The sequence below is a fragment of the Oncorhynchus kisutch genome, linkage group LG20, assembly GCF_002021735.2.
Source record: "Oncorhynchus kisutch isolate 150728-3 linkage group LG20, Okis_V2, whole genome shotgun sequence".
Classification (NCBI taxonomy): domain Eukaryota; kingdom Metazoa; phylum Chordata; class Actinopteri; order Salmoniformes; family Salmonidae; genus Oncorhynchus; species Oncorhynchus kisutch.
In genome coordinates, this window is record NC_034193.2 from 33,317,975 (window position 1) to 33,338,651 (window position 20,677).

Consider the following 20,677-nt stretch of genomic DNA (forward strand, 5'->3'; position numbering starts at 1 on the left):
AAATATCACTAGCTTTCCTCATTCGGACAGGTTCACAACTTTGATGTCTACTGTTGCATAGCAAAGTCTGTATGATGTCAAATAGGGAGCTTTCACATAGACTGCGTGGCCTAATGGATAAGGCGTCTGACTTCGAATCAGAAGTTTGAGGGTTCGAGTCCCTTCGTGGTCGTTTAATTTCATTAGCTCAGCTAATTTGAACATGTTTACAAATTCCCGAAATAAGGCATTGGTCTCATTGCTTTGAAATGCTTGGACACTGTTGTTCAACTTTTATAATCTAAGACTGAAAGGCCTGAGAAATATTGTGTCTGATTCGGCATCGCAAGATTGAGGGAAAAGGTCTCTTCTTACTTGTTAAATATCACTAGCTTTCCTCATTCGGACAGGTTCACAACTTTGATGTCTACTGTGGCATATTTCAAAGTCTGTATGATGTCAAATAGGGATGTATCACATAGACTGCGATGCCTAATGGATAAGGCGTCTTCCTTCGAACCAGAAGATTGAGGGTTTGAGTCCCTTCGTGGTCGTTTAATTTCATTAGCTAAGCTAATTTGAACATGTTTGCAAATTCCCGAAATAAGGCATTGGTCTCATTGCTTTGAAAAGCTTGGACACTGTTCTTCAACTTTTATAATCTAAGACTGAAAGGCCTGAGAAATATTGTGTCTGATTCGGCATCGCAAGATTGAGGGAAAAGGTCTCTTCTTACTTGTTAAATATCACTAGCTTTCCTCATTCGGACAGGTTCACAACTTTGATGTCTACTGTGGCATAGCAAAGTCTGTATGATGTCAAATAGGGTCATTTAATTTCATTAGCTCAGCTAATTCGTACATGTTTGCAATTTCCCTAAATAAGGCATTGGTCTTGTTGCTTTGAAAAGCTTGGACATTGTTGTTCAACTTTAATAATCTAAGACTGCAAGGCCTGAGAATGATTGTGTCTGAATCTGCATCACAAGATTGAAGGAAAGAGTATCTTTGTACTTGTTAAAAATCACTAGCTTTCCTCATTCGGACAGGTTCACAACTTTGATGTCTACTGTGGCATAGCAAAGTCTGTATGATGTCAAATAGGAATGTATCACATAGACTGCGTGGCCTAATGGATAAGGCGTCTGACTTCGAATCAGAAGATTGAGCGTTCGAGTCCCTTCATGGTCGTTTAATTTCATTAGCTCAGCAAATTTGAACATGTTTGCAAATTCCCGAAATAAGGCATTGGTCTCATTGCTTTGAAAAGCTTGGACACTGTTGTTCAACTTTTATAATCTAAGACTGAAAGGCCTGAGAAATATTGTGTCTGATTCGGCATCGCAAGATTGAGGGAAAAGGTCTCTTCTTACTTGTTAAATATCACTAGCTTTCCTAATTCGGACAGGTTCACAACTTTGATGTCTACTGTTGCATAGCAAAGTCTGTATGATGTCAAATAGGGACTTATCACATAGACTGCGTGGCCTAATGGATAAGGCGTCTGACTTCGAATCAGAAGATTGAGGGTTCGAGTCCCTTCGTGGTCGTTTAATTTCATTAGCTCAGCTAATTTGAACATGTTTACAAATTCCCGAAATAAGGCATTGGTCTCATTGCTTTGAAAAGCTTGGACACTGTTCTTCAACTTTTATAATCTAAGACTGAAAGGCCTGAGAAATATTGTGTCTGATTCGGCATCGCAAGATTGAGGGAAAAGGTCTCTTCTTACTTGTTAAATATCACTAGCTTTCCTCATTCGGACAGGTTCACAACTTTGATGTCTACTGTGGCATAGCAAAGTCTGTATGATGTCAAATAGGGTCATTTAATTTCATTAGCTCAGCTAATTCGTACATGTTTGCAATTTCCCTAAATAAGGCATTGGTCTTGTTGCTTTGAAAAGCTTGGACATTGTTGTTCAACTTTAATAATCTAAGACTGCAAGGCCTGAGAATGATTGTGTCTGAATCTGCATCACAAGATTGAAGGAAAGAGTATCTTTGTACTTGTTAAAAATCACTAGCTTTCCTCATTCGGACAGGTTCACAACTTTGATGTCTACTGTGGCATAGCAAAGTCTGTATGATGTCAAATAGGAATGTATCACATAGACTGCGTGGCCTAATGGATAAGGCGTCTGACTTCGAATCAGAAGATTGAGCGTTCGAGTCCCTTCATGGTCGTTTAATTTCATTAGCTCAGAAAATTTGAACATGTTTGCAAATTCCCGAAATAAGGCATTGGTCTCATTGCTTTGAAAAGCTTGGACACTGTTGTTCAACTTTTATAATCTAAGACTGAAAGGCCTGAGAAATATTGTGTCTGATTCGGCATCGCAAGATTGAGGGAAAAGGTCTCTTCTTACTTGTTAAATATCACTAGCTTTCCTCATTCGGACAGGTTCACAACTTTGATGTCTACTGTTGCATAGCAAAGTCTGTATGATGTCAAATAGGGAGTTATCACATAGACTGCGTGGCCTAATGGATAAGGCGTCTGACTTCGAATCAGAAGATTGAGGGTTCGAGTCCCTTCGTGGTCGTTTAATTTCATTAGCTAAGCTAATTTGAACATGTTTGCAAATTCCCGAAATAAGGCATTGGTCTCATTGCTTTGAAAAGCTTGGACACTGTTCTTCAACTTTTATAATCTAAGACTGAAAGGCCTGAGAAATATTGTGTCTGATTCGGCATCGCAAGATTGAGGGAAAAGGTCTCTTCTTACTTGTTAAATATCACTAGCTTTCCTCATTCGGACAGGTTCACAACTTTGATGTCTACTGTGGCATAGCAAAGTCTGTATGATGTCAAATAGGGTCATTTAATTTCATTAGCTCAGCTAATTCGTACATGTTTGCAATTTCCCTAAATAAGGCATTGGTCTTGTTGCTTTGAAAAGCTTGGACATTGTTGTTCAACTTTAATAATCTAAGACTGCAAGGCCTGAGAATGATTGTGTCTGAATCTGCATCACAAGATTGAAGGAAAGAGTATCTTTGTACTTGTTAAAAATCACTAGCTTTCCTCATTCGGACAGGTTCACAACTTTGATGTCTACTGTGGCATAGCAAAGTCTGTATGATGTCAAATAGGAATGTATCACATAGACTGCGTGGCCTAATGGATAAGGCGTCTGACTTCGAATCAGAAGATTGAGCGTTCGAGTCCCTTCATGGTCGTTTAATTTCATTAGCTCAGCTAATTTGAACATGTTTACAAATTCCCGAAATAAGGCATTGGTCTCATTGCTTTGAAAAGCTTGGACACTGTTGTTCAACTTTTATAATCTAAGACTGAAAGGCCTGAGAAATATTGTGTCTGATTCGGCATCGCAAGATTGAGGGAAAAGGTCTCTTCTTACTTGTTAAATATCACTAGCTTTCCTCATTCGGACAGGTTCACAACTTTGATGTCTACTGTTGCATAGCAAAGTCTGTATGATGTCAAATAGGGAGTTATCACATAGACTGCGTGGCCTAATGGATAAGGCGTCTGACTTCGAATCAGAAGATTGAGGGTTCGAGTCCCTTCGTGGTCGTTTAATTTCATTAGCTAAGCTAATTTGAACATGTTTGCAAATTCCCGAAATAAGGCATTGGTCTCATTGCTTTGAAAAGCTTGGACACTGTTCTTCAACTTTTATAATCTAAGACTGAAAGGCCTGAGAAATATTGTGTCTGATTCGGCATCGCAAGATTGAGGGAAAAGGTCTCTTCTTACTTGTTAAATATCACTAGCTTTCCTCATTCGGACAGGTTCACAACTTTGATGTCTACTGTGGCATAGCAAAGTCTGTATGATGTCAAATAGGGTCATTTAATTTCATTAGCTCAGCTAATTCGTACATGTTTGCAATTTCCCTAAATAAGGCATTGGTCTTGTTGCTTTGAAAAGCTTGGACATTGTTGTTCAACTTTAATAATCTAAGACTGCAAGGCCTGAGAATGATTGTGTCTGAATCTGCATCACAAGATTGAAGGAAAGAGTATCTTTGTACTTGTTAAAAATCACTAGCTTTCCTCATTCGGACAGGTTCACAACTTTGATGTCTACTGTGGCATAGCAAAGTCTGTATGATGTCAAATAGGAATGTATCACATAGACTGCGTGGCCTAATGGATAAGGCGTCTGACTTCGAATCAGAAGATTGAGCGTTCGAGTCCCTTCATGGTCGTTTAATTTCATTAGCTCAGAAAATTTGAAAATGTTAGCAAATTCCCGAAATAAGGCATTGGTCTCATTGCTTTGAAAAGCTTGGACACTGTTGTTCAACTTTTATAATCTAAGACTGAAAGGCCTGAGAAATATTGTGTCTGATTCGGCATCGCAAGATTGAGGGAAAAGGTCTCTTCTTACTTGTTAAATATCACAAGCTTTCCTCATTCGGACAGGTTTACAACTTTGATGTCTACTGTGGCATATTTCAAAGTCTGTATGATGTCAAATAGGGATGTATCACATAGACTGTGATGCCTAATGGATAAGGCGTCTGACTTCGAACCAGAAGATTGAGGGTTCGAGTCCCTTCGTGGCCGTTTAATTTCATTAGCTAAGCTAATTTGAACATGTTTGCAAATTCCCGAAATAAGGCATTGGTCTCATTGCTTTGAAAAGCTTGGACACTGTTGTTCAACTTTTATAATCTAAGACTGAAAGGCCTGAGAAATATTGTGTCTGATTCGGCATCGCAAGATTGAGGGAAAAGGTCTCTTCTTACTTGTTAAATATCACTAGCTTTCCTCATTCGGACAGGTTCACAACTTTGATGTCTACTGTGGCATAGCAAAGTCTGTATGATGTCAAATAGGAATGTATCACATAGACTGCGTGGCCTAATGGATAAGGCGTCTGACTTCGAATCAGAAGATTGAGTGTTCGAGTCCCTTCGTGGTCGTTTAATTTCATTAGCTCAGCTAATTTGAACATGTTTGCAAATTCCCGAAATAAGGCATTGGTCTCATTCCTTTGAAAAGCTTGGACACTGTTGTTCAACTTTTATAATCTAAGACTGAAAGGCCTGAGAAATATTGTGTCTGATTCGGCATCGCAAGATTGAGGGAAAAGGTCTCTTCTTACTTGTTAAATATCACTAGCTTTCCTCATTCGGACAGGTTCACAACTTTGATGTCTACTGTGGCATAGCAAAGTCTGTATGATGTCAAATAGGGTCATTTAATTTCATTAGCTCAGCTAATTCGTACATGTTTGCAATTTCCCTAAATAAGGCATTGGTCTTGTTGCTTTGAAAAGCTTGGACATTGTTGTTCAACTTTAATAATCTAAGACTGCAAGGCCTGAGAATGATTGTGTCTGAATCTGCATCACAAGATTGAAGGAAAGAGTATCTTTGTACTTGTTAAAAATCACTAGCTTTCCTCATTCGGACAGGTTCACAACTTTGATGTCTACTGTGGCATAGCAAAGTCTGTATGATGTCAAATAGGAATGTATCACATAGACTGCGTGGCCTAATGGATAAGGCGTCTGACTTCGAATCAGAAGATTGAGCGTTCGAGTCCCTTCATGGTCGTTTAATTTCATTAGCTCAGAAAATTTGAAAATGTTAGCAAATTCCCGAAATAAGGCATTGGTCTCATTGCTTTGAAAAGCTTGGACACTGTTGTTCAACTTTTATAATCTAAGACTGAAAGGCCTGAGAAATATTGTGTCTGATTCGGCATCGCAAGATTGAGGGAAAAGGTCTCTTCTTACTTGTTAAATATCACAAGCTTTCCTCATTCGGACAGGTTTACAACTTTGATGTCTACTGTGGCATATTTCAAAGTCTGTATGATGTCAAATAGGGATGTATCACATAGACTGTGATGCCTAATGGATAAGGCGTCTGACTTCGAACCAGAAGATTGAGGGTTCGAGTCCCTTCGTGGTCGTTTAATTTCATTAGCTAAGCTAATTTGAACATGTTTGCAAATTCCCGAAATAAGGCATTGGTCTCATTGCTTTGAAAAGCTTGGACACTGTTGTTCAACTTTTATAATCTAAGACTGAAAGGCCTGAGAAATATTGTGTCTGATTCGGCATCGCAAGATTGAGGGAAAAGGTCTCTTCTTACTTGTTAAATATCACTAGCTTTCCTCATTCGGACAGGTTCACAACTTTGATGTCTACTGTGGCATAGCAAAGTCTGTATGATGTCAAATAGGAATGTATCACATAGACTGCGTGGCCTAATGGATAAGGCGTCTGACTTCGAATCAGAAGATTGAGTGTTCGAGTCCCTTCGTGGTCGTTTAATTTCATTAGCTCAGCTAATTTGAACATGTTTGCAAATTCCCGAAATAAGGCATTGGTCTCATTCCTTTGAAAAGCTTGGACACTGTTGTTCAACTTTTATAATCTAAGACTGAAAGGCCTGAGAAATATTGTGTCTGATTCGGCATCGCAAGATTGAGGGAAAAGGTCTCTTCTTACTTGTTAAATATCACTAGCTTTCCTCATTCGGACAGGTTCACAACTTTGATGTCTACTGTGGCATAGCAAAGTCTGTATGATGTCAAATAGGGTCATTTAATTTCATTAGCTCAGCTAATTCGTACATGTTTGCAATTTCCCTAAATAAGGCATTGGTCTTGTTGCTTTGAAAAGCTTGGACATTGTTGTTCAACTTTAATAATCTAAGACTGCAAGGCCTGAGAATGATTGTGTCTGAATCTGCATCACAAGATTGAAGGAAAGAGTATCTTTGTACTTGTTAAAAATCACTAGCTTTCCTCATTCGGACAGGTTCACAACTTTGATGTCTACTGTGGCATAGCAAAGTCTGTATGATGTCAAATAGGAATGTATCACATAGACTGCGTGGCCTAATGGATAAGGCGTCTGACTTCGAATCAGAAGATTGAGCGTTCGAGTCCCTTCATGGTCGTTTAATTTCATTAGCTCAGCAAATTTGAACATGTTTGCAAATTCCCGAAATAAGGCATTGGTCTCATTGCTTTGAAAAGCTTGGACACTGTTGTTCAACTTTTATAATCTAAGACTGAAAGGCCTGAGAAATATTGTGTCTGATTCGGCATCGCAAGATTGAGGGAAAAGGTCTCTTCTTACTTGTTAAATATCACTAGCTTTCCTCATTCGGACAGGTTCACAACTTTGATGTCTACTGTTGCATAGCAAAGTCTGTATGATGTCAAATAGGGAGTTATCACATAGACTGCGTGGCCTAATGGATAAGGCGTCTGACTTCGAATCAGAAGATTGAGGGTTCGAGTCCCTTCGTGGTCGTTTAATTTCATTAGCTCAGCTAATTTGAACATGTTTACAAATTCACGAAATAAGGCATTGGTCTCATTGCTTTGAAAAGCTTGGACACTGTTCTTCAACTTTTATAATCTAAGACTGAAAGGCCTGAGAAATATTGTGTCTGATTCGGCATCGCAAGATTGAGGGAAAAGGTCTCTTCTTACTTGTTAAATATCACTAGCTTTCCTCATTCGGACAGGTTCACAACTTTGATGTCTACTGTGGCATAGCAAAGTCTGTATGATGTCAAATAGGGTCATTTAATTTCATTAGCTCAGCTAATTCGTACATGTTTGCAATTTCCCTAAATAAGGCATTGGTCTTGTTGCTTTGAAAAGCTTGGACATTGTTGTTCAACTTTAATAATCTAAGACTGCAAGGCCTGAGAATGATTGTGTCTGAATCTGCATCACAAGATTGAAGGAAAGAGTATCTTTGTACTTGTTAAAAATCACTAGCTTTCCTCATTCGGACAGGTTCACAACTTTGATGTCTACTGTGGCATAGCAAAGTCTGTATGATGTCAAATAGGAATGTATCACATAGACTGCGTGGCCTAATGGATAAGGCGTCTGACTTCGAATCAGAAGATTGAGCATTCGAGTCCCTTCATGGTCGTTTAATTTCATTAGCTCAGAAAATTTGAACATGTTTGCAAATTCCCGAAATAAGGCATTGGTCTCATTGCTTTGAAAAGCTTGGACACTGTTGTTCAACTTTTATAATCTAAGACTGAAAGGCCTGAGAAATATTGTGTCAGATTCGGCATCGCAAGATTGAGGGAAAAGGTCTCTTCTTACTTGTTAAATATCACTAGCTTTCCTCATTCGGACAGGTTCACAACTTTGATGTCTACTGTTGCATAGCAAAGTCTGTATGATGTCAAATAGGGAGTTATCACATAGACTGCGTGGCCTAATGGATAAGGCGTCTGACTTCGAATCAGAAGATTGAGGGTTCGAGTCCCTTCGTGGTCGTTTAATTTCATTAGCTCAGCTAATTTGAACATGTTTACAAATTCCCGAAATAAGGCATTGGTCTCATTGCTTTGAAATGCTTGGACACTGTTGTTCAACTTTTATAATCTAAGACTGAAAGGCCTGAGAAATATTGTGTCTGATTCGGCATCGCAAGATTGAGGGAAAAGGTCTCTTCTTACTTGTTAAATATCACTAGCTTTCCTCATTCGGACAGGTTCACAACTTTGATGTCTACTGTGGCATATTTCAAAGTCTGTATGATGTCAAATAGGGATGTATCACATAGACTGCGATGCCTAATGGATAAGGCGTCTGACTTCGAACCAGAAGATTGAGGGTTTGAGTCCCTTCGTGGTCGTTTAATTTCATTAGCTAAGCTAATTTGAACATGTTTGCAAATTCCCGAAATAAGGCATTGGTCTCATTGCTTTGAAAAGCTTGGACACTGTTCTTCAACTTTTATAATCTAAGACTGAAAGCCCTGAGAAATATTGTGTCTGATTCGGCATCGCAAGATTGAGGGAAAAGGTCTCTTCTTACTTGTTAAATATCACTAGCTTTCCTCATTCGGACAGGTTCACAACTTTGATGTCTACTGTGGCATAGCAAAGTCTGTATGATGTCAAATAGGGTCATTTAATTTCATTAGCTCAGCTAATTCGTACATGTTTGCAATTTCCCTAAATAAGGCATTGGTCTTGTTGCTTTGAAAAGCTTGGACATTGTTGTTCAACTTTAATAATCTAAGACTGCAAGGCCTGAGAATTATTGTGTCTGAATATGCATCACAAGATTGAAGGAAAGAATATCTTTGTACTTGTTAAAAATCACTAGCTTTCCTCATTCGGACAGGTTCACAACTTTGATGTCTACTGTGGCATAGCAAAGTCTGTATGATGTCAAATAGGAATGTATCACATAGACTGCGTGGCCTAATGGATAAGGCATCTGACTTCGAATCAGAAGATTGAGGGTTCGAGTCCCTTCGTGGTCGTTTAATTTCATTAGCTCAGCAAATTTGAAAATGTTTGCAAATTCCCGAAATAAGGCATTGGTCTCATTGCTTTGAAAAGCTTGGACACTGTTGTTCAACTTTTATAATCTAGGACTGAAAGGCCTGAGAAATATTGTGTCTGATTCGGCATCGCAAGATTGAGGGAAAAGGTCTCTTCTTACTTGTTAAATATCACTAGCTTTCCTCATTCGGACAGGTTTACAACTTTGATGTCTACTGTGGCATATTTCAAAGTCTGTATGATGTCAAATAGGGATGTATCACATAGACTGCGATGCCTAATGGAAAAGGCGTCTGACTTCGAACCAGAAGATTGAGGGTTCAAGTCCCTTCGTGGTCGTTTAATTTCATTAGCTAAGCTAATTTGAACATGTTTGCAAATTCCCGAAATAAGGCATTGGTCTCATTGCTTTGAAAAGCTTGGACACTGTTGTTCAACTCTTATAATCTAAGACTGAAAGGCCTGAGAAATATTGTGTCTGATTCGGCATCGCAAGATTGAGGGAAAAGGTCTCTTCTTACTTGTTAAATATCACTAGCTTTCCTCATTCGGACAGGTTCACAACTTTGATGTCTACTGTGGCATAGCAAAGTCTGTATGATGTCAAATAGGGTCATTTAATTTCATTAGCTCAGCTAATTCGTACATGTTTGCAATTTCCCTAAATAAGGCATTGGTCTTGTTGCTTTGAAAAGCTTGGACATTGTTGTTCAACTTTAATAATCTAAGACTGCAAGGCCTGAGAATTATTGTGTCTGAATATGCATCACAAGATTGAAGGAAAGAATATCTTTGTACTTGTTAAAAATCACTAGCTTTCCTCATTCGGACAGGTTCACAACTTTGATGTCTACTGTGGCATAGCAAAGTCTGTATGATGTCAAATAGGAATGTATCACATAGACTGCGTGGCCTAATGGATAAGGCATCTGACTTCGAATCAGAAGATTGAGGGTTCGAGTCCCTTCGTGGTCGTTTAATTTCATTAGCTCAGCAAATTTGAAAATGTTTGCAAATTCCCGAAATAAGGCATTGGTCTCATTGCTTTGAAAAGCTTGGACACTGTTGTTCAACTTTTATAATCTAGGACTGAAAGGCCTGAGAAATATTGTGTCTGATTCGGCATCGCAAGATTGAGGGAAAAGGTCTCTTCTTACTTGTTAAATATCACTAGCTTTCCTCATTCGGACAGGTTTACAACTTTGATGTCTACTGTGGCATATTTCAAAGTCTGTATGATGTCAAATAGGGATGTATCACATAGACTGCGATGCCTAATGGAAAAGGTGTCTGACTTCGAACCAGAAGATTGAGGGTTCAAGTCCCTTCGTGGTCGTTTAATTTCATTAGCTAAGCTAATTTGAACATGTTTGCAAATTCCCGAAATAAGGCATTGGTCTCATTGCTTTGAAAAGCTTGGACACTGTTGTTCAACTCTTATAATCTAAGACTGAAAGGCCTGAGAAATATTGTGTCTGATTCGGCATCGCAAGATTGAGGGAAAAGGTCTCTTCTTACTTGTTAAATATCACTAGCTTTCCTCATTCGGACAGGTTCACAACTTTGATGTCTACTGTGGCATAGCAAAGTCTGTATGATGTCAAATAGGGTCATTTAATTTCATTAGCTCAGCTAATTCGTACATGTTTGCAATTTCCCTAAATAAGGCATTGGTCTTGTTGCTTTGAAAAGCTTGGACATTGTTGTTCAACTTTAATAATCTAAGACTGCAAGGCCTGAGAATTATTGTGTCTGAATATGCATCACAAGATTGAAGGAAAGAATATCTTTGTACTTGTTAAAAATCACTAGCTTTCCTCATTCGGACAGGTTCACAACTTTGATGTCTACTGTGGCATAGCAAAGTCTGTATGATGTCAAATAGGAATGTATCACATAGACTGCGTGGCCTAATGGATAAGGCATCTGACTTCGAATCAGAAGATTGAGGGTTCGAGTCCCTTCGTGGTCGTTTAATTTCATTAGCTCAGCAAATTTGAAAATGTTTGCAAATTCCCGAAATAAGGCATTGGTCTCATTGCTTTGAAAAGCTTGGACACTGTTGTTCAACTTTTATAATCTAGGACTGAAAGGCCTGAGAAATATTGTGTCTGATTCGGCATCGCAAGATTGAGGGAAAAGGTCTCTTCTTACTTGTTAAATATCACTAGCTTTCCTCATTCGGACAGGTTTACAACTTTGATGTCTACTGTGGCATATTTCAAAGTCTGTATGATGTCAAATAGGGATGTATCACATAGACTGCGATGCCTAATGGAAAAGGCGTCTGACTTCGAACCAGAAGATTGAGGGTTCAAGTCCCTTCGTGGTCGTTTAATTTCATTAGCTAAGCTAATTTGAACATGTTTGCAAATTCCCGAAATAAGGCATTGGTCTCATTGCTTTGAAAAGCTTGGACACTGTTGTTCAACTCTTATAATCTAAGACTGAAAGGCCTGAGAAATATTGTGTCTGATTCGGCATCGCAAGATTGAGGGAAAAGGTCTCTTCTTACTTGTTAAATATCACTAGCTTTCCTCATTCGGACAGGTTCACAACTTTGATGTCTACTGTGGCATAGCAAAGTCTGTATGATGTCAAATAGGGTCATTTAATTTCATTAGCTCAGCTAATTCGTACATGTTTGCAATTTCCCTAAATAAGGCATTGGTCTTGTTGCTTTGAAAAGCTTGGACATTGTTGTTCAACTTTAATAATCTAAGACTGCAAGGCCTGAGAATTATTGTGTCTGAATATGCATCACAAGATTGAAGGAAAGAATATCTTTGTACTTGTTAAAAATCACTAGCTTTCCTCATTCGGACAGGTTCACAACTTTGATGTCTACTGTGGCATAGCAAAGTCTGTATGATGTCAAATAGGAATGTATCACATAGACTGCGTGGCCTAATGGATAAGGCATCTGACTTCGAATCAGAAGATTGAGGGTTCGAGTCCCTTCGTGGTCGTTTAATTTCATTAGCTCAGCAAATTTGAAAATGTTTGCAAATTCCCGAAATAAGGCATTGGTCTCATTGCTTTGAAAAGCTTGGACACTGTTGTTCAACTTTTATAATCTAGGACTGAAAGGCCTGAGAAATATTGTGTCTGATTCGGCATCGCAAGATTGAGGGAAAAGGTCTCTTCTTACTTGTTAAATATCACTAGCTTTCCTCATTCGGACAGGTTTACAACTTTGATGTCTACTGTGGCATATTTCAAAGTCTGTATGATGTCAAATAGGGATGTATCACATAGACTGCGATGCCTAATGGAAAAGGCGTCTGACTTCGAACCAGAAGATTGAGGGTTCAAGTCCCTTCGTGGTCGTTTAATTTCATTAGCTAAGCTAATTTGAACATGTTTGCAAATTCCCGAAATAAGGCATTGGTCTCATTGCTTTGAAAAGCTTGGACACTGTTGTTCAACTCTTATAATCTAAGACTGAAAGGCCTGAGAAATATTGTGTCTGATTCGGCATCGCAAGATTGAGGGAAAAGGTCTCTTCTTACTTGTTAAATATCACTAGCTTTCCTCATTCGGACAGGTTCACAACTTTGATGTCTACTGTGGCATAGCAAAGTCTGTATGATGTCAAATAGGGTCATTTAATTTCATTAGCTCAGCTAATTCGTACATGTTTGCAATTTCCCTAAATAAGGCATTGGTCTTGTTGCTTTGAAAAGCTTGGACATTGTTGTTCAACTTTAATAATCTAAGACTGCAAGGCCTGAGAATTATTGTGTCTGAATATGCATCACAAGATTGAAGGAAAGAGTATCTTTGTACTTGTTAAAAATCACTAGCTTTCCTCATTCGGACAGGTTCACAACTTTGATGTCTACTGTGGCATAGCAAAGTCTGTATGATGTCAAATAGGAATGTATCACATAGACTGCGTGGCCTAATGGATAAGGCGTCTGACTTCAAATCAGAAGATTGAGGGTTCGAGTCCCTTCGTGGTCGTTTAATTTCATTAGCTAAGCTAATTTGAACATGTTTGCAAATTCCCGAAATAAGGCATTGGTCTCATTGCTTTGAAAAGCTTGGACACTGTTGTTCAACTCTTATAATCTAAGACTGAAAGGCCTGAGAAATATTGTGTCTGATTCGGCATCGCAAGATTGAGGGAAAAGGTCTCTTCTTACTTGTTAAATATCACTAGCTTTCCTCATTCGGACAGGTTCACAACTTTGATGTCTACTGTGGCATAGCAAAGTCTGTATGATGTCAAATAGGGTCATTTAATTTCATTAGCTCAGCTAATTCGTACATGTTTGCAATTTCCCTAAATAAGGCATTGGTCTTGTTGCTTTGAAAAGCTTGGACATTGTTGTTCAACTTTAATAATCTAAGACTGCAAGGCCTGAGAATTATTGTGTCTGAATATGCATCACAAGATTGAAGGAAAGAGTATCTTTGTACTTGTTAAAAATCACTAGCTTTCCTCATTCGGACAGGTTCACAACTTTGATGTCTACTGTGGCATAGCAAAGTCTGTATGATGTCAAATAGGAATGTATCACATAGACTGCGTGGCCTAATGGATAAGGCATCTGACTTCAAATCAGAAGATTGAGGGTTCGAGTCCCTTCGTGGTCGTTTAATTTCATTAGCTAAGCTAATTTGAACATGTTTGCAAATTCCCGAAATAAGGCATTGGTCTCATTGCTTTGAAAAGCTTGGACACTGTTGTTCAACTCTTATAATCTAAGACTGAAAGGCCTGAGAAATATTGTGTCTGATTCGGCATCGCAAGATTGAGGGAAAAGGTCTCTTCTTACTTGTTAAATATCACTAGCTTTCCTCATTCGGACAGGTTCACAACTTTGATGTCTACTGTGGCATAGCAAAGTCTGTATGATGTCAAATAGGGTCATTTAATTTCATTAGCTCAGCTAATTCGTACATGTTTGCAATTTCCCTAAATAAGGCATTGGTCTTGTTGCTTTGAAAAGCTTGGACATTGTTGTTCAACTTTAATAATCTAAGACTGCAAGGCCTGAGAATTATTGTGTCTGAATATGCATCACAAGATTGAAGGAAAGAGTATCTTTGTACTTGTTAAAAATCACTAGCTTTCCTCATTCGGACAGGTTCACAACTTTGATGTCTACTGTGGCATAGCAAAGTCTGTATGATGTCAAATAGGAATGTATCACATAGACTGCGTGGCCTAATGGATAAGGCATCTGACTTCGAATCAGAAGATTGAGGGTTCGAGTCCCTTCGTGGTCGTTTAATTTCATTAGCTCAGCAAATTTGAAAATGTTTGCAAATTCCCGAAATAAGGCATTGGTCTCATTGCTTTGAAAAGCTTGGACACTGTTGTTCAACTTTTATAATCTAGGACTGAAAGGCCTGAGAAATATTGTGTCTGATTCGGCATCGCAAGATTGAGGGAAAAGGTCTCTTCTTACTTGTTAAATATCACTAGCTTTCCTCATTCGGACAGGTTTACAACTTTGATGTCTACTGTGGCATATTTCAAAGTCTGTATGATGTCAAATAGGGATGTATCACATAGACTGCGATGCCTAATGGAAAAGGCGTCTGACTTCGAACCAGAAGATTGAGGGTTCAAGTCCCTTCGTGGTCGTTTAATTTCATTAGCTAAGCTAATTTGAACATGTTTGCAAATTCCCGAAATAAGGCATTGGTCTCATTGCTTTGAAAAGCTTGGACACTGTTGTTCAACTCTTATAATCTAAGACTGAAAGGCCTGAGAAATATTGTGTCTGATTCGGCATCGCAAGATTGAGGGAAAAGGTCTCTTCTTACTTGTTAAATATCACTAGCTTTCCTCATTCGGACAGGTTCACAACTTTGATGTCTACTGTGGCATAGCAAAGTCTGTATGATGTCAAATAGGGTCATTTAATTTCATTAGCTCAGCTAATTCGTACATGTTTGCAATTTCCCTAAATAAGGCATTGGTCTTGTTGCTTTGAAAAGCTTGGACATTGTTGTTCAACTTTAATAATCTAAGACTGCAAGGCCTGAGAATTATTGTGTCTGAATATGCATCACAAGATTGAAGGAAAGAGTATCTTTGTACTTGTTAAAAATCACTAGCTTTCCTCATTCGGACAGGTTCACAACTTTGATGTCTACTGTGGCATAGCAAAGTCTGTATGATGTCAAATAGGAATGTATCACATAGACTGCGTGGCCTAATGGATAAGGCGTCTGACTTCAAATCAGAAGATTGAGGGTTCGAGTCCCTTCGTGGTCGTTTAATTTCATTAGCTAAGCTAATTTGAACATGTTTGCAAATTCCCGAAATAAGGCATTGGTCTCATTGCTTTGAAAAGCTTGGACACTGTTGTTCAACTCTTATAATCTAAGACTGAAAGGCCTGAGAAATATTGTGTCTGATTCGGCATCGCAAGATTGAGGGAAAAGGTCTCTTCTTACTTGTTAAATATCACTAGCTTTCCTCATTCGGACAGGTTCACAACTTTGATGTCTACTGTGGCATAGCAAAGTCTGTATGATGTCAAATAGGGTCATTTAATTTCATTAGCTCAGCTAATTCGTACATGTTTGCAATTTCCCTAAATAAGGCATTGGTCTTGTTGCTTTGAAAAGCTTGGACATTGTTGTTCAACTTTAATAATCTAAGACTGCAAGGCCTGAGAATTATTGTGTCTGAATATGCATCACAAGATTGAAGGAAAGAGTATCTTTGTACTTGTTAAAAATCACTAGCTTTCCTCATTCGGACAGGTTCACAACTTTGATGTCTACTGTGGCATAGCAAAGTCTGTATGATGTCAAATAGGAATGTATCACATAGACTGCGTGGCCTAATGGATAAGGCATCTGACTTCAAATCAGAAGATTGAGGGTTCGAGTCCCTTCGTGGTCGTTTAATTTCATTAGCTAAGCTAATTTGAACATGTTTGCAAATTCCCGAAATAAGGCATTGGTCTCATTGCTTTGAAAAGCTTGGACACTGTTGTTCAACTCTTATAATCTAAGACTGAAAGGCCTGAGAAATATTGTGTCTGATTCGGCATCGCAAGATTGAGGGAAAAGGTCTCTTCTTACTTGTTAAATATCACTAGCTTTCCTCATTCGGACAGGTTCACAACTTTGATGTCTACTGTGGCATATTTCAAAGTCTGTATGATGTCAAATAGGGATGTATCACATAGACTGCGATGCCTAATGGAAAAGGCGTCTGACTTCGAACCAGAAGATTGAGGGTTCAAGTCCCTTCGTGGTCGTTTAATTTCATTAGCTAAGCTAATTTGAACATGTTTGCAAATTCCCGAAATAAGGCATTGGTCTCATTGCTTTGAAAAGCTTGGACACTGTTGTTCAACTCTTATAATCTAAGACTGAAAGGCCTGAGAAATATTGTGTCTGATTCGGCATCGCAAGATTGAGGGAAAAGGTCTCTTCTTACTTGTTAAATATCACTAGCTTTCCTCATTCGGACAGGTTCACAACTTTGATGTCTACTGTGGCATAGCAAAGTCTGTATGATGTCAAATAGGGTCATTTAATTTCATTAGCTCAGCTAATTCGTACATGTTTGCAATTTCCCTAAATAAGGCATTGGTCTTGTTGCTTTGAAAAGCTTGGACATTGTTGTTCAACTTTAATAATCTAAGACTGCAAGGCCTGAGAATTATTGTGTCTGAATATGCATCACAAGATTGAAGGAAAGAGTATCTTTGTACTTGTTAAAAATCACTAGCTTTCCTCATTCGGACAGGTTCACAACTTTGATGTCTACTGTGGCATAGCAAAGTCTGTATGATGTCAAATAGGAATGTATCACATAGACTGCGTGGCCTAATGGATAAGGCGTCTGACTTCAAATCAGAAGATTGAGGGTTCGAGTCCCTTCGTGGTCGTTTAATTTCATTAGCTAAGCTAATTTGAACATGTTTGCAAATTCCCGAAATAAGGCATTGGTCTCATTGCTTTGAAAAGCTTGGACACTGTTGTTCAACTCTTATAATCTAAGACTGAAAGGCCTGAGAAATATTGTGTCTGATTCGGCATCGCAAGATTGAGGGAAAAGGTCTCTTCTTACTTGTTAAATATCACTAGCTTTCCTCATTCGGACAGGTTCACAACTTTGATGTCTACTGTGGCATAGCAAAGTCTGTATGATGTCAAATAGGGTCATTTAATTTCATTAGCTCAGCTAATTCGTACATGTTTGCAATTTCCCTAAATAAGGCATTGGTCTTGTTGCTTTGAAAAGCTTGGACATTGTTGTTCAACTTTAATAATCTAAGACTGCAAGGCCTGAGAATTATTGTGTCTGAATATGCATCACAAGATTGAAGGAAAGAGTATCTTTGTACTTGTTAAAAATCACTAGCTTTCCTCATTCGGACAGGTTCACAACTTTGATGTCTACTGTGGCATAGCAAAGTCTGTATGATGTCAAATAGGAATGTATCACATAGACTGCGTGGCCTAATGGATAAGGCATCTGACTTCAAATCAGAAGATTGAGGGTTCGAGTCCCTTCGTGGTCGTTTAATTTCATTAGCTAAGCTAATTTGAACATGTTTGCAAATTCCCGAAATAAGGCATTGGTCTCATTGCTTTGAAAAGCTTGGACACTGTTGTTCAACTCTTATAATCTAAGACTGAAAGGCCTGAGAAATATTGTGTCTGATTCGGCATCGCAAGATTGAGGGAAAAGGTCTCTTCTTACTTGTTAAATATCACTAGCTTTCCTCATTCGGACAGGTTCACAACTTTGATGTCTACTGTGGCATAGCAAAGTCTGTATGATGTCAAATAGGGTCATTTAATTTCATTAGCTCAGCTAATTCGTACATGTTTGCAATTTCCCTAAATAAGGCATTGGTCTTGTTGCTTTGAAAAGCTTGGACATTGTTGTTCAACTTTAATAATCTAAGACTGCAAGGCCTGAGAATTATTGTGTCTGAATATGCATCACAAGATTGAAGGAAAGAGTATCTTTGTACTTGTTAAAAATCACTAGCTTTCCTCATTCGGACAGGTTCACAACTTTGATGTCTACTGTGGCATAGCAAAGTCTGTATGATGTCAAATAGGAATGTATCACATAGACTGCGTGGCCTAATGGATAAGGCGTCTGACTTCAAATCAGAAGATTGAGGGTTCGAGTCCCTTCGTGGTCGTTTAATTTCATTAGCTCAGCTAATTTGAACATGTTTGCAAATTCCCGAAATAAGGCATTGGTCTCATTCCTTTGAAAAGCTTGGACACTGTTGTTCAACTTTTATAATCTAAGACTGAAAGGCCTGAGAAATATTGTGTCTGATTCGGCATCGCAAGATTGAGGGAAAAGGTCTCTTCTTACTTGTTAAATATCACTAGCTTTCCTCATTCGGACAGGTTCACAACTTTGATGTCTACTGTGGCATAGCAAAGTCTGTATGATGTCAAATAGGGAGTTATCACATAGACTGCGTGGCCTAATGGATAAGGCGTCTGACTTCGAATCAGAAGATTGAGGGTTCGAGTCCCTTCGTGGTCGTTTAATTTCATTAGCTTAGCTAATTTGAACATGTTTGCAAATTCCCGAAATAAGGCATTGGTCTCATTGCTTTGAAAAGCTTGGACACTGTTGTTCAACATTTATAATCTAAGACTGAAAGGCCTGAGAAATATTGTGTCTGATTCGGCATCGCAAGATTGAGGGAAAAGGTCTCTTCTTACTTGTTAAATATCACTAGCTTTCCTCATTCGGACAGGTTTACAACTTTGATGTCTACTGTGGCATATTTCAAAGTCTGTATGATGTCAAATAGGGATGTATCACATAGACTGCGATGCCTAATGGATAAGGCGTCTGACTTCAAACCAGAAGATTGAGGGTTCGAGTCCCTTCGTGGTCATTTAATTTCATTAGCTAAGCTAATTTGAACATGTTTGCAAATTCCCGAAATAAGGCATTGGTCTCATTGCTTTGAAAAGCTTGGACACTGTTGTTCAACTCTTATAATCTAAGACTGAAAGGCCTGAGAAATATTGTGTCTGATTCGGCATCGCAAGATTGAGGGAAAAGGTCTCTTCTTACTTGTTAAATATCACTAGCTTTCCTCATTCGGACAGGTTCACAACTTTGATGTCTACTGTGGCATAGCAAAGTCTGTATGATGTCAAATAGGGTCATTTAATTTCATTAGCTCAGCTAATTCGTACATGTTTGCAATTTCCCTAAATAAGGCATTGGTCTTGTTGCTTTGAAAAGCTTGGACATTGTTGTTCAACTTTAATAATCTAAGACTGCAAGGCCTGAGAATTATTGTGTCTGATTCGGCATCGCAAGATTGAGGGAAAAGGTCTCTTCTTACTTGTTAAATATCACTAGCTTTCCTCATTCGGACAGGTTCACAACTTTGATGTCTACTGTGGCATAGCAAAGTCTGTATGATGTCAAATAGGAATGTATCACATAGACTGCGTGGCCTAATGGATAAGGCGTCTGACTTCGAATCAGAAGATTGAGGGTTCGAGTCCCTTCGTGGTCGTTTAATTTCATTAGCTCAGCTAATTTGAACATGTTTGCAAATTCCCGAAATAAGGCATTGGTCTCATTCCTTTGAAAAGCTTGGACACTGTTGTTCAACTTTTATAATCTAAGACTGAAAGGCCTGAGAAATATTGTGTCTGATTCGGCATCGCAAGATTGAGGGAAAAGGTCTCTTCTTACTTGTTAAATATCACTAGCTTTCCTCATTCGGACAGGTTCACAACTTTGATGTCTACTGTGGCATAGCAAAGTCTGTATGATGTCAAATAGGGAGTTATCACATAGACTGCGTGGCCTAATGGATAAGGCGTCTGACTTCGAATCAGAAGATTGAGGGTTCGAGTCCCTTCGTGGTCGTTTAATTTCATTAGCTTAGCTAATTTGAACATGTTTGCAAATTCCCGAAATAAGGCATTGGTCTCATTGCTTTGAAAAGCTTGGACACTGTTGTTCAACTTTTATAATCTAAGACTGAAAGGCCTGAGAAATATTGTGTCTGATTCGGCATCGCAAGATTGAGGGAAAAGGTCTCTTCTTACTTGTTAAATATCACTAGCTTTCCTCATTCGGACAGGTTTACAACTTTGATGTCTACTGTGGCATATTTCAAAGTCTGTATGATGTCAAATAGGGATGTATCACATAGACTGCGATGCCTAATGGATAAGGCGTCTGACTTCAAACCAGAAGATTGAGGGTTCGAGTCCCTTCGTGGTCGTTTAATTTCATTAGCTAAGCTAATTTGAACATGTTTGCAAATTCCCGAAATAAGGCATTGGTCTCATTGCTTTGAAAAGCTTGGACACTGTTGTTCAACTCTTATAATCTAAGACTGAAAGGCCTGAGAAATATTGTGTCTGATTCGGCATCGCAAGATTGAGGGAAAAGGTCTCTTCTTACTTGTTAAATATCACTAGCTTTCCTCATTCGGACAGGTTCA

The 20,677-nt window shown here is 38.7% G+C and overlaps 20 non-coding genes across 20 annotated transcripts; all 20 read left to right on the forward strand.

Annotated features, from left to right (window-relative positions):
- Positions 1-1,455: 1,455 nt before the first annotated feature.
- On the forward strand, positions 1,456-1,528 carry trnar-ucg (transfer RNA arginine (anticodon UCG)). The gene has a single exon. It is a non-coding gene; the product is annotated as a tRNA-Arg (tRNA).
- Positions 1,529-2,450: 922 nt separating this feature from the next.
- Positions 2,451-2,523, forward strand: trnar-ucg (transfer RNA arginine (anticodon UCG)). The gene has a single exon. It is a non-coding gene; the product is annotated as a tRNA-Arg (tRNA).
- Positions 2,524-3,445: 922 nt separating this feature from the next.
- trnar-ucg (transfer RNA arginine (anticodon UCG)) lies at positions 3,446-3,518 on the forward strand. Its single transcript has one exon. It is a non-coding gene; the product is annotated as a tRNA-Arg (tRNA).
- A 3,634-nt stretch (positions 3,519-7,152) lies between these two features.
- On the forward strand, positions 7,153-7,225 carry trnar-ucg (transfer RNA arginine (anticodon UCG)). The gene has a single exon. It is a non-coding gene; the product is annotated as a tRNA-Arg (tRNA).
- Positions 7,226-8,147: 922 nt separating this feature from the next.
- Positions 8,148-8,220, forward strand: trnar-ucg (transfer RNA arginine (anticodon UCG)). Its single transcript has one exon. It is a non-coding gene; the product is annotated as a tRNA-Arg (tRNA).
- Positions 8,221-9,144: 924 nt separating this feature from the next.
- trnar-ucg (transfer RNA arginine (anticodon UCG)) lies at positions 9,145-9,217 on the forward strand. The gene has a single exon. It is a non-coding gene; the product is annotated as a tRNA-Arg (tRNA).
- A 924-nt stretch (positions 9,218-10,141) lies between these two features.
- On the forward strand, positions 10,142-10,214 carry trnar-ucg (transfer RNA arginine (anticodon UCG)). Its single transcript has one exon. It is a non-coding gene; the product is annotated as a tRNA-Arg (tRNA).
- A 924-nt stretch (positions 10,215-11,138) lies between these two features.
- On the forward strand, positions 11,139-11,211 carry trnar-ucg (transfer RNA arginine (anticodon UCG)). The gene has a single exon. It is a non-coding gene; the product is annotated as a tRNA-Arg (tRNA).
- A 924-nt stretch (positions 11,212-12,135) lies between these two features.
- Positions 12,136-12,208, forward strand: trnar-ucg (transfer RNA arginine (anticodon UCG)). The gene has a single exon. It is a non-coding gene; the product is annotated as a tRNA-Arg (tRNA).
- Positions 12,209-13,132: 924 nt separating this feature from the next.
- On the forward strand, positions 13,133-13,205 carry trnastop-uca (transfer RNA opal suppressor (anticodon UCA)). Its single transcript has one exon. It is a non-coding gene; the product is annotated as a tRNA-Sec (tRNA).
- Positions 13,206-13,768: 563 nt separating this feature from the next.
- Positions 13,769-13,841, forward strand: trnastop-uca (transfer RNA opal suppressor (anticodon UCA)). The gene has a single exon. It is a non-coding gene; the product is annotated as a tRNA-Sec (tRNA).
- Positions 13,842-14,404: 563 nt separating this feature from the next.
- On the forward strand, positions 14,405-14,477 carry trnar-ucg (transfer RNA arginine (anticodon UCG)). Its single transcript has one exon. It is a non-coding gene; the product is annotated as a tRNA-Arg (tRNA).
- A 924-nt stretch (positions 14,478-15,401) lies between these two features.
- On the forward strand, positions 15,402-15,474 carry trnastop-uca (transfer RNA opal suppressor (anticodon UCA)). Its single transcript has one exon. It is a non-coding gene; the product is annotated as a tRNA-Sec (tRNA).
- Positions 15,475-16,037: 563 nt separating this feature from the next.
- Positions 16,038-16,110, forward strand: trnastop-uca (transfer RNA opal suppressor (anticodon UCA)). The gene has a single exon. It is a non-coding gene; the product is annotated as a tRNA-Sec (tRNA).
- A 924-nt stretch (positions 16,111-17,034) lies between these two features.
- trnastop-uca (transfer RNA opal suppressor (anticodon UCA)) lies at positions 17,035-17,107 on the forward strand. Its single transcript has one exon. It is a non-coding gene; the product is annotated as a tRNA-Sec (tRNA).
- Positions 17,108-17,670: 563 nt separating this feature from the next.
- trnastop-uca (transfer RNA opal suppressor (anticodon UCA)) lies at positions 17,671-17,743 on the forward strand. The gene has a single exon. It is a non-coding gene; the product is annotated as a tRNA-Sec (tRNA).
- Positions 17,744-18,306: 563 nt separating this feature from the next.
- On the forward strand, positions 18,307-18,379 carry trnastop-uca (transfer RNA opal suppressor (anticodon UCA)). The gene has a single exon. It is a non-coding gene; the product is annotated as a tRNA-Sec (tRNA).
- A 286-nt stretch (positions 18,380-18,665) lies between these two features.
- Positions 18,666-18,738, forward strand: trnar-ucg (transfer RNA arginine (anticodon UCG)). Its single transcript has one exon. It is a non-coding gene; the product is annotated as a tRNA-Arg (tRNA).
- Positions 18,739-19,662: 924 nt separating this feature from the next.
- On the forward strand, positions 19,663-19,735 carry trnar-ucg (transfer RNA arginine (anticodon UCG)). The gene has a single exon. It is a non-coding gene; the product is annotated as a tRNA-Arg (tRNA).
- Positions 19,736-20,021: 286 nt separating this feature from the next.
- On the forward strand, positions 20,022-20,094 carry trnar-ucg (transfer RNA arginine (anticodon UCG)). Its single transcript has one exon. It is a non-coding gene; the product is annotated as a tRNA-Arg (tRNA).
- The last annotated feature ends 583 nt before the right edge of the window (positions 20,095-20,677 follow it).